The sequence below is a fragment of the Pinus tabuliformis genome, chromosome 8 (genome assembly GCF_031772625.1).
Source record: "Pinus tabuliformis cultivar Carrire ecotype Pingquan chromosome 8, CPIR1, whole genome shotgun sequence".
NCBI lineage: Eukaryota > Viridiplantae > Streptophyta > Pinopsida > Pinales > Pinaceae > Pinus > Pinus tabuliformis.
In genome coordinates this window covers 343,753,657-343,766,966 of record NC_142294.1, presented here as the reverse complement: position 1 = coordinate 343,766,966, position 13,310 = coordinate 343,753,657, and positions in this window count along the sequence as shown.

The window sequence follows — 13,310 nt, the reverse complement described above, 5'->3', positions numbered from 1 at the left end:
CATGTGTGGAGGGTAGTGTAAACAGTAGTTGAACCCTTGATGAGGTCACAAACAAGAGCAAGAACTGGCAATTGACTGAGATCACTTATTCGGATGAGTCTAGGTATCTCAGGTTGCCCGACATAATGCATTCAAGCAAGGTATGCAACTGTCCTTCTATTACAAAAAAAAACACTAAAGGCCGACATTACATTTTTATGTGCTACAAATTTCGTTCATATTGATCCAAACAAGTAATGTGTTATTTATTACACATGGTAAAACTGATATACACTCATTCTGGTGTTTTTGTTTTAGCACTAACATCCAATTCTCTCCATAAGCTATGGAAATGGCCAAAGAGTAACCGAAATCCATTGGAAAAGGTGGGGTTCTTTAGTAGTTTTTGTTTGTTGGGTTGTGTTATATTCTTTTCACGACTAGCCCACGTAGTTAACCGGGGGGGGGGGGGCAGAGCCCCCCTTTCGTTGCACTGATTGCGTAGCGGGGGGGTCACGGGGGGTTTGAGGGGTGCAGGTAACCCAACTCTATGGGGTTTGGGCGGACCTACCTATGGTTTTGTGCATGATTTTTCGCACATGGTTTTGGATGCGATGGTTTTCGATCCATGGTATTGGATGCTTTGGCATGCATAAATATGTATTATAACATTGAAAGGAATATAATGAAAAATCAAGCTGGTAGTCCCGGTTTTGGATCCAGGGGAAAATATCTGTCTATATGTGTTTTATGTGTTATGCTCTCACATTGTTTATTTTCTGTGTTTTACAATTCGTATGCAGGTAATTTCTCTATGGGGTTAAAACCTACATTTGGTATCAGAGCTGTTTTAGCTTCAAGGGGATGCCTTTGTTGCTGAGGGGTTTTGCTCGGGCCTGTGGTAGACCCTATTCAGTGGGAGATCTGCGGGATCGATTCTGGTAGTGAAAGAAGATGACGAGCAGTGGAAAGATAGAGATCGAGAAATTTAATGGTCAGAGTTTTGAGTTGTGGAAACTCAAGATGGAGGACCTGTTGGTGGATAAAGATCAGTGGATTGTTGTAGATCCGAGTACTAAACCAACGAGAGTGTTTGATGAAGAATGGAAGAAGTTGGATCGGAAGGCAAAGAGCACAATACGATTATGTGTCTCAGATTTAGTATTGTTGAATGTATCAGGGGAAGCTACGACGAAGGCTTTGTGGGACAAGTTAGGGACTTTGTACCAATCTAAGTCTCTGGTGAATAAACTGTTCCTATGGAAAAAGCTATATAACCTGAGGATGAAAGATGGAGACTCGGTGACAGAGCATCTGAATGCATTTAATACTTTGGTAAGTTAGTTATTGTCTGTTGATATCAAAATTTTAGATGAAGATAAGTGCATTAGTTTGTTGTGTTCTCTACCAAATTCGTGGGATAGTCTGGTTATTGCAATAGGTAGCAATGCAACTGCCTTGCAGTTTGATGAAATAGTTTCATCCTTGTTGGCGGAGGAGATGAGATGGAAAAATATGGAGAGCCAGACTGGTGATGCCTTGTCTGTCCGAGGACAGTCCCAGAACATAAACAAAAATAAATCATCGAGTGGGAGATCTAAATCTAGAGGGAGACCTAAATCTCCAGGAAAACCTGTAAAGGTGGTGTGCTGGAAATGCGGAAAGGAAGGGCACTATAAAAGGGACTGTAAATCTAAAGCTCCTGAAAAAAGAAAGGGATCTGATGATGCTCCTTCTGCAGAGGTGAAAACTACCTCAGATGAAGGTGGGGATGTGTACTTGGCTTCTTCAAGTACACATGTAGATCATGAGGCATGGTTGATTGACTCAGGTGCATCCTTTCACTTCACTCCCCATAGAGAGTGGTTCTGCGAGTATGAGAAATATGATGGTGGTGATGTCTTCTTGGAGGATGACACGAAGGCTAGAATCATTGGTCACGGAAAAGTAAAGTTGAAGTTGCAAGGTGGAAGTGTTAGAACACTTTCGGGTGTTCTGCATATTCCTACATTAGCCTTAATCTGATTTCTGTAAACAAGCTAGATGATGCAGGTGTAAAAATAGTGTTCGAGCAGGATACCTACAAGATGGTTTGGGGGGCACTAGTATTGATGCGAGGAGTTCGATTGGAACTCTGTACAAGCTGCAACGTAGCACTGTTGTTGATGGATGCAACAGTTCTGTGGTTCCTGAAAGTGGAGCAAAAAATCTAGTGGTCTCTAGAGAGAAGACCATGTTGTGGCATCAAAGGCTTGGACATATTGGAGAGAAGGGCCTTCGAATACTTCATGGTAAAGGTATGGTAGAAGGTATGAGTAATATCTCTCTGGATTTTGATTTCTGTGAAAATTGTGTATATGGGAAGCAGAATCGAGTGAGTTTTTCCTTTAGTAGTAAGAGGGCGAAATAGATATTAGAGGTTGTGCACAGTCATGTGTTTGGACCTGTGAAGGTTCCATCACTGGTTAAGTCTATGTACTATGTATCATTTATAGATGACTTCTCAAGGAATACATGAATATGTTTCCTTAAGAAGAAATTTGAAGTCTTTGACAAGTTTAAAGAATTTAAGGCTCTGGTGGAAAACCAGATAGAGAAGAAGATAAAGGTGCTAAGGACAGATAACTGTGGAGAGTTTTGCAGTAAGGAATTTGAAGAATTCTGTAAGAAGTGTGGTATAGCATGACAGAAGACTACTCCATATACACCTCAGCAAAATGGAGTTATAGAAAGAATGAACAAGACGTTGATGAGAAGGGCAAGAAGCATGCTCAGTGGTGCCGAGTTAGGACAAGAATTCTGGGTAGAGGCGGTGGAGACATCATGTTATTTGGTCGATAAATCACCTTCATCAGCGTTGGAGGATAAGACTCCACAAGAGGTATGGACTGGTAAGAAACCCTCTCTTTCACATCTGAGGGTATTTGGATGTGACGCATATGTACATGTTCCAAAGGAGAAACGAACCAAGTTGGATAGTAAATCTGAAAAGTGCATCTTTATTGGGTATAAGGATGGTTTAAAGGGTTATAAGCTTTGGAACCAAGTAACAAGGAAGGTTGTGTAGCCGAGATGTGGTGTTCAAAGAGGTGAAAGATGTTATTAAACATGAAGTCCAACCAAAGGAACCTGAGAAGATAGAGTTTGAGCTAAAGGAGGAAGAATCAGACTCTACAGCAGAGGAGGAATCAAAAGATGAAGAGCCACAAACTCCGAGTGTGAGAAGATTAGTTCGAGAAAGAAGGCAACTAGAAATATATAGTCCATCTGCTTTCTGTTCAAATTTTGCTTTATCTATTATTGATGATGATCCCAGAACTGTGAAGGAAGCAGTAGATTTAGAGGATGGAAAACTCTAGAAAGAGGCCATGGTTGATGAAATGGCATCTTTGCACAAAAATGAGGCTTGGGATCTAGTGGAGTTGCCAGCTGGAAGGAAACCCATTAGCAGCAAATGGGTGTTCAAGAAGAAGACAAATGCATAAGGAAAGGTGGAGAAATACAAAGCTTGGTTGGTAGCAAAAGGTTATTCCCAGGTGTCGGGAATTGATTTTGGTGATATTTTTTCTCCTGTTGCCAAGGTAACTTCTATCAGATTACTTTTATATGTTGCTGCTGCTTTTGATTTTGAGGTAGAACATATGGATGTGAAGACAACATTTCTTCACGGGGATCTGGGAGAGGAGATCTACATGAAGAAACCTGAAGGTTTTACGGTGAAGGGTAAGAAAGAAATGGTATGCAAGTTAAAGAAGACTTTGTATGGGTTAAAACAGTCGCCAAGGATGTGGTATCAGAAATTTGATGCATTTATACTGGGACTTGGCTTCACCAGAAGTAAAGCAGATCACTGTGTGTATTTTAAATTAATTGGTGACTGTGTTATTTATTTGGTCTTGTATGTGGATGATATGTTGTTGGTTGGAAATGACAAAGAAATTATCCAGGATTTGAAGACCCAATTGTCCTCCAAATTCGACATGAAAGATCTTGGTGTTGTAAACTATACTTTGGGCATGGAAATTAAAAGAGATCGGGAAAAGAGGAAGCTTTGGTTAAACCAGAGGAAGTATGTCGAGACAATACTATAGAGGTTTAATATGCAAGATAGTAAATCGGTGAAGGTTCCTATTCCTGTAGGTGGGAGGTTATCTGCTGAATAGTGTCCCAAGACACAAGAAGAGGAAGAGGACATGTCCCGTGTTCCATATGCAAGTGTAGTTGGTAGCTTGATGTATGCAATGGTCTATACTAGACCAGACATTGCACATGCAGTGAGAGTATTGAGCAGGTTTATGTCAAAACTAGGGAAGGAGCACTGGACAACAGTGAAGCGGGTTTCCAGGTATTTGCGTGGCACTAGTGATTATGGTTTGTGCTACCAAGGAAGACCAGGATTGGATAGAGTGTTGGATATTCATGGCTTTGTTGACGCATACTCGGTTGGAGATCTCGATTAGAGAAGATCTACAAGTGGGTATGTGTTTAACCTATTTGGAGGTGCAGTCAGTTGGATGATTAAGAAACAATCTGTAGTGGCACTATCAACTACCGAGGCAGAATACATGGCAGCCACTCATGCAAGCAAGGAAGAAGTTTGGTTGCAGAGATTATGTTCAAGTATGGGGTTAGTACAGGGATCTATAAGGATATACTGTGACAGCCAAAGTGCAATTTTCTTGGCAAAGAACCCTGCATATCATTCAAAGACAAAGCACACTGATGTTTAGTATCACTTTGTGAGGGATATGATAGAAGACAAAAAGGTGTTGCTGGTAAAGGTGGAGACTTTGAAGAATACTGCAGATGCATTGAGGGGAGTCACAGGGGGTTTGAGGGGTGCAGGTAACCCCACTCTATGGGGTCTGGGGCAGCGCCCCAGAAAATTTTGTTTTTGGACCCTATATTAGGTTGGGCAGACCTACCTATGGTTTTGTGCATGATTTTTCGCACATGGTTTTGGATGCGATGGTTTTTGGTCCATGGTTTTAGATGCGATGGTTTTCGGTCCATGGTATTGGATGCTTCGGCATGTATAAATATGTATTGTAACATTGAAAGGAATATAACGAAAAATCATGTTGGTAGTCCCAGTTTCGGGATTCAGGTGAAAATGTCTGTGTATATGTGTTTTATGTGTTATGCTCTCGCATTGTTTATTTTCTGTGTTTTAGATTTCGTATGCAGGTCATTTCTGTACGGGGTTAAAACCTACATTGTTTGTTTCCTTTTTGTTTTAGCTTGTTTTAATTATTTATTTGTTAGTTATAATTTTGGATATATAATTTGTAGTGGTATTTTATGTAGTAATAATTGATGAGTAACTAAGAGTTAGTATTTTTTTCCGCCGCCTACAATGAGTATTCCACCACGGAATTGGCAGCCAACTAGTGGGATTGTTATGAATAATAGTATTGGTGATACAAATCCAAAAGAAGTCGTTGCTTGTATATCTTACTGAGAATGATTCCTATGTGGTGCCTCCATTCAGTGGCAAGATCTCCTTATTCAATATGTTGACATTTAAGGTAAGAGAGCCTTTTACCTAAAGACTAGTTTAATTTTAATGTTTATGATGATTATATAATTTCAGTTTTTAGTACATTGGTCTGCTTAGGGTTTATTCTCTAATGTCTCACCTTCAACTTTCAAATTATGAGCCCAATAAGGTTCACTTCAATATCACTCTAGGTTCTTGTGTAATGTTCCTCATTATAGGCTAAGAATTCAAAGGATCCCAATTGATCTAAATTACTCATTTGATGGAATGCTAACTAGTGATTCATTGCAGTTCATTACAACTTTCATGCCACTTCCTGCAGCCACATTTCTAGATTTCCACCCTTGGGACAATAACATCATTATAATGGCATGGAGGATTATCAATTCAAATATACATTGTTCGAGTTGATGAGGTGTTGCGTGTGAATATATCTTTGAATTTAAAATTCTTATCATTGAGTCATTTTATCAAAAATGACCTTTAACTGGCATGTTCTGAACTTGCTACAATTTTTACATGTAAAAATGAAGTTCAAAGGCCGCCAAAAGAAAATCACAAGCCTAACTTTTTCACATGTTTTGAATGTGTTGGTATCTTCTAGAGCTAATGCCCAGGTATATGGTTTATTTTTTTATTATTATATAGTTGATGGTTTCTTTCAAAGTTTACATAAATTTAACGAGTATAAATGTTCGTGTACTTACAACCGCATTTTTTGCCAATAGTCTCTAGGGCATATATGGGTGGGACAAGTGAAAGTAAAAAGTTGTACTAGTATAGCCAAGAAGATAATCACCACCACTGGGGAATACAAGAGTACAATTTCATAATGATCAAATTCACTTCTTAGTTGTACATGAGAGCCAACTTGCTATATATGATGCTTCCAAGTTGGAGCGCTTGCTCTTTGTAAATACTTGTAATCAGTGTTGAATTCAAACATAGAGAGTTATATAATGTCACTTACCTTTTGTATATGATTGGATGAACTCGTTACATGGATGCATTGTAGTGGCCTCCTCATGATTTCCTATCTGCTCGTATTTCAAGTTCTATATACGCATGTGATAGTGTCCTAGTTTATGTGAGCTTTTGTGATGTTGCAGGTGGAGTGATTGGATGACCACGTTACATGGTTTCATTGCAGTGTTCTCCCCATGATTCCATAATATCTTCTCCTATTTCATGTGTTATATACTCATGTGACAACATCCTAGTTTATGTGAGCTTATGTGATGGTGCAGTTGGAGTGTTTGATGCGGAAAGCTTGAGGCCTCACAGTCGCATTGCACCATCTGCATATTTACCATTGGGAATGAATAGGTAAATGGGATCTTTCATTCTGTCATAATTGATACATCTATTTTTTAGACTTGGCTTTTCACAGGGCATATTATGATTCAATTTATTGTTTGGTTATTTATGCAACAGTAGTGCCTATCCTCTAGTCGTTGCATCAATGCATCACATCCATATGAACTAAATAAATTTTCTCTTAGAATAAGAGATGGAGGAGCTCATGTTATTGAGCCTTCAGAGTAAGAAGAGAAATGAGGTATTCTACCACGCCCAGATAATGGGATTGTTGAATCAAATCCAACATTAAGTAACCAAGATTCGGAACCACCCTCAAGGTAGTTCAATGGAAACATAAGAACAATCTGAAGTACATTGTACTACTTTATGTCTACCAATGCTTTATTTACAAGAATACCATGAATAATGGTAGCATCTTGTCAGTGAAATGCCTCACTTATGTTCCAGATGTTGAGGAATTCTATCAAGATTGTAATTTTCATCAAATATTTTTTAGCACTGTAGATGGAGGTTAAGCAACTGTAAATGATACCTAAATGAGTATCTAGGTGCAATTCTGGTCACTATATTCTTTCTAGGTTGTGTAAAAATTGAGAGTTAGTCATTGGAGCATAATTCATGAATGTTCTTTCTGAGGGTTTCTCAGCGTCTATTTTTGAAACCCTTCTTTGTAAGACATGAGTTTTTTTTCCACATGTTCATGTGCATTTAGACCAACTTGGATTATGCAGAAGCTTTGTCATTTTCTTGAATATATGGAAAAGCAAAGCTAAATTTCATGATCATGAATCAATGCTTTCAACTCGTATTTAACTGACAATTATTTTCATTTCATTGGGATATTATTCATAGCCCTTGGGAAGGAAGGGGCTTCCTTTTTGTCTTCCTTTTTCATGAAAACGAAATATCCATGCAAGTTTTTAGAATGTTGTGAGTTGAGTTGTGCTATTGTAAGTAATTTTTATCGAGAAATTTTTTTGTGATGATAGACAAGATAGATGCTTATACGAACTAGAAAACTTGATTTAAAATAGTTGTTTCAATTTGTTCTACATAATGGATAGAACAACACATAATAAAATTGATAAAATCATCAATGTTCGTTTTTGTGCTATGCAAACACATTTTTTCATTGTGCAATGAATAGTTTTTACAAAATATTTGTCTAATTAAAAGACAACATTCACCACCTATCAAAATTTTTACAACTTATCCCAAAATTTGAAGTTTGGAAATTCAATCATTTTTCTCACCACTTTGTCCAAAAATTAAATTTATCCAATTTATAGAATAAAGTTTGAAAATTCATTTTCTTTATACAAAGAATGAGTAAAATTATAATTACGTTGTAAGGCATTCCTCTTGGAAGAACTCCCCTATATTTCCACTCTCCATAGTTGGAAAGAACTCCCCTAGATTGCCACTCTTCACAATTGGACATTGTTTGATCAATTGTTATATGATTGAAATATTTCCCCCCTTGGATTCCATCACCAACTCCTACCTGAATTATCAACCGCCTAAACTATCAATAGCCTGAAGCGTGAGTTAATTCCTTTATTTCCACTACATGTCTTCCATCTGCCTAAATTACGAGGTCAGTGATCATGCTTGACAAGGTCGAGGCGCTAGCAGACCAAACAATCTCCATGCTCTCCGACTACATGGAGCCTAGTGATTGCATCATCGACGGGGGCAACGAGTGTGGTACAAGAACACAATGTTATTGTTTCCTAATTCCTAAGGTTTGCTCGTGTCTTACAGTAATGACATTTTTAATGGTTTTTCAAAGCTCGACACCGTTGAAATATTGTGCACATTTTTCATTCATCCGCAACCGCAAATATTGTCCATAAATGTCTTTTACAGAGTTATGTTTGGATGAATAGAGTGAGACATTTTTTTGGAGAATTTAGCATCTACGGATAAATACTAATTCCCTAGATAAGTAGCTGTATCTAGAACAACAGTTTAAAGTGTTTTAGACTTTTCCTATAAGCAATAGATAAGATGAGAAGATAGAAGGCCTACCTGTAGTTCCGCTTTCCTCTCGTCTCCCTTGTATCGATTCCATCGCTCCTTCTCGTACTTAATCCACTTGAGAAGTACCCTGTAAATGCAACAGAAGACAAAAACTGATCAAAGCATACGATCTATTGAATATAAGTGAAAGGAATCAGAAACAATTCACACACATAAGAATTATGAAACAATACAAAAATATGGGAAAAGGTTCAAACACTTTATTAGATAGATGAAGGATTTACAACCATCGGTGTCTGATTCAAATCCATTCCTCTAGCTTGGATCCCATCCACATCACATCAAAAGCATGACAAACTTGTAGCATCACAATACTTGCTTCAAAGCCAAATCTCAAAGCAGCGTTATCTCCTTACAATTCAATATAATCCAGCCCTTGATCACTTAGATGAGTGGTCAATTTATAGGAAGATGAAGGAAGTTTTGTCATTAATGGTGGCATTGAATGGCCTTCCATACTTAGAATTAGTTCCATGGAGGAAGGGATGAGAGGATAGGATGCACCTTAACTCATTCCTCATCCATTTTCGAGGTCATAGGAGTTGATAAGTGAGGGAACCTTCTAGATGACTCCAAAAGATAAGAATATTCCCCAAACCCAGTGTGAATTTCACTCATTCTGGCCCAACGCAGGTGAAAGGAAGCCTAAGTGCTCTGCAGAGCACCCTGGCAGTGGACTCAACTGCTCTGTAGCGCACCTTTACAAGGGCTTACCTGCGCTAGTCCCTCTAGAGGCTATTTATGGATGTCTTCAAGTCGTGAAATTGTCTGGGAAGGAGGCATTCAAAGGGGTGACTTGTTTAGGGTATGTAGCAACTGAAATTAGGGTTTGATGAGCCCTAAAACACCAATTTGGATGATGGGATTAATGTGCCGAAATGGATCTATAACAGCTGCCCCCCAAAGCATGAAGTCGAAAAAATGCCAATGTCAAATGAAATGCTTTACGATGTGATGAGGAGGTATCAAAGTGGAAGGTGACCTGCATCAATTACAATACATATATCATGATATTTGATTTTACATGAATTACTGAGGGAAGGCATACCCATGATCAGCTTATAAACTTTCATTACATGTACATAAACAGTCGTCTACAGATATAGACCCATGATCGGAATGACCATCAATGTAAAGCCATTGTACATATGATTTAGTACTCCTGAAATCGTAGCCTGGATGGATGAAACTAGATCTAGGGTCTTCAATCTCGTTCAACCGTTCACTCAAGTACGAGTCTAACCATGTGAATATGTGATCTGAAGTCGAACATGGGAAGACACCATCTGATTACCAGCCAATGATGTAAGTTGTTAACAGATGCGAGAGAAATCACCGATAATGATAATGATCCTCAAGGTACTGCAGTACATTCTGCATGGTGTGAATGGATGATTTGATGTCGAACACCATACAAAGTCTTTCATTCGAAGGCCATTGATGAATTCCTGTCGCCAGAAGCGAGAAACCTACAATTGATGCATGCAAGGTTCAAGGTATTGAATGGGTGTTTCTAAGTCAACTTCTTGGATAATGAGTTGATGTCGACAAGAAGCGACTCGTCGCAGGAGGGCCTTGATGTATCCCACATCAACGACATGAAACGAGTGTAGTGATTTTAGAGATGGAATTTGACTGACGACACAAGGTTCAGGAATGGCGGTCATGAAAATGAAGGTTTATGGTACTATAAAGGATGAATTCTCTTGAACATATCAGCGACACTAAAGTGAATTGGTAGCATTGACCCAAAACAAAGTGATGGATGGTATGATAGACCAACGGTGTGATAACCATCAAGCTAATAACCCAACCCAAATAGTCTGAATGAATTGGCAACATTGACCCAAAACAAAAGTGATGGATGGTGTGATAGACCATAGGTATGATAACCGTCAAGCAGATAACCCAACCCAAATAGTCATGGAGATGAAGTGAAAGTGTCACGTTAAAGAGCGACGTGCTACCATAAAGTAGTTTTCCCCTTTTCCCATTTTCCCCAGTCAATGCTGACCAGTACCTCTTTATTTTTATCAAGTTTGAGGAGGATAACATATGCTTGTTGTATAATTTCACCCTTCGGGGAAATCCATCACTATTTGATGTTTTAACGAGTCTAGCAAAGGTGAAACTCGGTCTTGTCTAGATGGACAAGTTTGTCGGTATTTGATGTTGTAACGAGTTTAACGACAAAGATAACTCGGTCCTTTTCATGTTTAGAGAGTTTGAAAAGGGACAAAAGAAAACTCCACAAGTTCTTTTTCGTAGATTTATCTCCCAAGCCCGAAAAAGCATAAAACAATACGAGAGAGAGCCTATTGACCATGTTCGGTCAACGTATTCCTTTTTCGTAAATAATCTATCTCAGTCCGGAAAAGAGTTAAACTCATACTGAGTAGATGTCGTTTCCAATCTGTTAACGAGCTGAAAAGGACAAGAGCCCGACAATCTTTTCATATTTCGGAAGTCTGAAAAGAGCTTAAAGAGGACTCCACTTTAAGGAACGAGTGGTGTCTAGGGTAGCAATTGGTTTCGGTGATGTTGCAACTTCTCAAAACATGATGGTTTCTGTGAAGAGGATGGCTAATAAGACCACTCACTGCAATTGTTCCTCAAAAAGGGTAAAACAACCAACTGAAGGCGTATGATTGGCTAAAGGGATGATGGCGATGGGATGAAAACAACCAAGGCTCATCTGACGGAAAAGGCTGATAGAATGGCAATCACGAGGGTTAAAATGGAGATGTGTTCATTTTCACACAAGCTTGAACCATAGGGAACTATGCTTGGATTCAGTTTCATGTTTACACAAGCTTGAAACAAAAAACTATGCCTGGATTCAGTTTCATTTTTACAAAAGCTTGAAACGAAGAACTATGCTTGGATTCAGTTTCATTTTTACACAAGCTTGAAATGAAGAACTATGCTTGAGATTGGTTTATATCCCCCAAAATGATGAAAGGGAGAGTCTCCTGTAACCAAATGGAAGTCATTGCAGTGAAGCTGGATAGTTATCCAACACCTTCCTGGCTTCATCTAGATAGGGACAAATGTGAATGGGGTGATTCCCTTCACATAACCTACAGGGAAACTTAACTTTACCACTAGGTGCATGCCCCCCAAGCTTCGTTACAATCACCTAAGTAAATTACTTATGGCTATCAAGTGGATGGAATGAAGGTTCTTTTACGAGATCAAGTGAAATACTCGACTGGGATTTTATGAGATCTAATCAAAGACTCGAATTGGAACTTTGCTCCAGGGGTCCTTGTTTCATTTTTTAATGAGCCTGACACAAGACAAGGAACTCTGCTCAGATTCCTTGTTTCATTTTTTAACGAGCTTGGCACAAGACAAGGAACTATGCTCATACCCTTTGTTTCATTTTTTAATGAGGTTGACATAAGACCAGGAACTATCCTTATATTCCTTATTTCATTTTTTAACAAGGTTGACACAAGACCAGGAACTATCCTCATACTCCTTGGATCACAACTCATAAGAGGTCATGAAGGAGAGACCTGGTTCCAAAGCCCCTAGTACATAATGTACAACATCACTGAATTGATCGTTAGTTGATGTAGGTATGGAACGGGTTGCCACATAATTAACCCGTGGCGGGGATGATACCATTGGTACAAAAGGACCATTTAGGGAAGATGGTTGACTAGAAACCATATTTGGACCGGGAAATGAAAGCTGGTCAACGGTGATAATCCAGACTTCATGCGGGAAACAAATCACTCGAAAGAGTGTTGAAACAATAGCTCCCATGTCATAAACATAGTTGCGCCCTAGAAGTAAATTGTAATCTAAAGGTCCTCGGACTACCATCACGTTCAGATAAACAATTTTTCCTCCCAAAGTAATAGGCAACTGAGGAAGGATCCCTAATGGTTGACTGGTTCCTCTGTTAAAAGCCAACAAATTCTGGGTAACAAGCACAAGCGGCAGCGAACTGAGCACTTGCCAAGCAGTTGAGGAAAGGATACTCACTGATGCACCTTCATTTATAATAGTGCCTGATACAATCATATTACAAACCTGTACTATGATCTGGAAAGGCACATAAGAAGGAAGACAAAATCTTGTCAGTCAATTCCAATCAAAGGAAGTGACCAGACTACTTGGAGGGGGTACCGTAGAAACGGGATAATTAACCCCTTGAGTTACGAGAGCGGGAGGATTTTCCTCTTGTCTTGATGGAACAGGAGGACTGCCCCCAAGCTCGTTAGAATCTGAAGAAATAAAAAGAACTTGAGTGGTATCAACTTCACTCTCTTCGAGAAAAGTACGATTAACTAAAGGTGAAATCGGGTCAACTGTTACCTCGACCTGTTGATTTGGGTTGGGTATAGACTCATAGGATTCAATTTCAGTGAGAGTGGGTTTGACCGATGGTTGATTTAAGTCAGTCGATTCATCAACTAGTGAAGGATTAAGGGATAGTTTCCTGTAACCAGATGGA